The following is a 1,709-nucleotide window of genomic DNA, read 5'->3' on the forward strand; positions in this document are numbered from 1 at the left end:
TCTACAGTCATTCTCATTTTAATTACAACAAAATAAGAAAATGGTAACACGAGAAATCGATTGAATATCAAATGTTATAAAAATATGAATTTCAAACGCTCATAAAACTTAATTTGACTTGCTATTAGACATTTTTTTTTTAAAAAGGTAGACAAACTTATGAGAAATCTTGTATTACATTTTCTAATCTTCGATTTAAAAAGAAAATTTTTCATGAATTTCTAACTCAAAATAATTTGCAAATTTTCGTCATTTTTACGTATTTTGTCAATATTTGAACTTTAGATGTTTATAAAAAAAATTGTGATTATGGATTTTTAATAATTTTCATCCGCCTTTGAAACAATATAATATGAACCTTCTATTAAATTTTCAATCTTTTTTAACCAACAAATAAAATTTTATTGATATTTATAGAAAAAAAAAACTAAAAAAAAATTGAATCTACAAATGTCCTTAAACAGCTCAATATAAGTCAAAATATTTGTAAAATGTTATGGTGTATAGAAAATGCTAATATAAACCCTTGGTCAAAATGTTATGTTACGGTCATTTGTTTTAGAGTTGCGCTAAAAACCAAAATCGATTTTATCAAAAACAGATTTTGCGTAAAAATTCCGGTTTTTCCTTAATTTTTATTTTATTTTTTAAGCCGCTTTTCAAAACTACCTGAAAAATTTTACTTTTGACCCATCAAAGTACCAACTAGATTCACTTTCCTATCAGAAAAGATACTGTTGAAGAAAATCCAAGCACTTTCACTGTTCTAAAAGATAATGACAGACACAAAAAAAAACACACACACACATAATTGTGAAATCAATACATTCATCCATCGTTCCCCACAGAATCTAAAAAAATTGTCTTAATACAGTTTTATAAATTACATTTTTTTAGGTGTGTACCTATGTTCTATTACATTACAATTAAGATAATACAGTTTGATAAAAAAATTATAATAATCAAGTTTTAAAATGTAACAACATGTTATATTTCTATTGAAATATAATAGTCATTAAATAGTTACATTAGCTGAAGAGTGGTGCGTGTGCACGTGTATTATTGTATTTATGGTTTGTAGAATATTAGTGATGGGCACAACCGAGTGAAAACTATTGAAGTACTCGATAGTTTAAACTATCTAATCACTCGGTTGTTTTATAAAACTATCGAACTATCGAAAAACTATCAAACTAGTGAAAACTAATCGAACTATCGAAATTTTTACTTTTTAGGTAAGGTTATGTATTATTTACTATTTAGCCATGATGTTGTCAATGTTGTCATTCGAGATTCGACTATCGAGTATCAAGGCTGGTTATTTCATTTTTTATATTTTTGTCTTTAAAATGTCTATCACAAATTATTATCAAGTAAATTCGGTCGATTATACCGACAAATCACTCGATTGTTTTTTTTTAACTCGTTAGTCAAAACTAGTTGGTACTAGACGTGTATTACTATTTACTACCGAATGAAAACTATCGATAGTCAAAACTAAGACGTAAGATAAATATTCTCTCTATAGTTATTAATTACTAATTATGAAGCTTATAAACAGTCAGCATTAAATTGAAATACAAAAAAATGTTTGTAGATGCAACATGTGTTTATGTGTATAGGTACACTAATTTATTAAACATACGTTATTAGCAGAATAGATGATACAGTGATACACATTAGTTTATTATGATTTATAAACAGCTTTT

This window comes from Acyrthosiphon pisum, chromosome X (genome assembly GCF_005508785.2).
Source record: "Acyrthosiphon pisum isolate AL4f chromosome X, pea_aphid_22Mar2018_4r6ur, whole genome shotgun sequence".
In the NCBI taxonomy this organism is placed as follows: Eukaryota; Metazoa; Arthropoda; class Insecta; order Hemiptera; family Aphididae; genus Acyrthosiphon; species Acyrthosiphon pisum.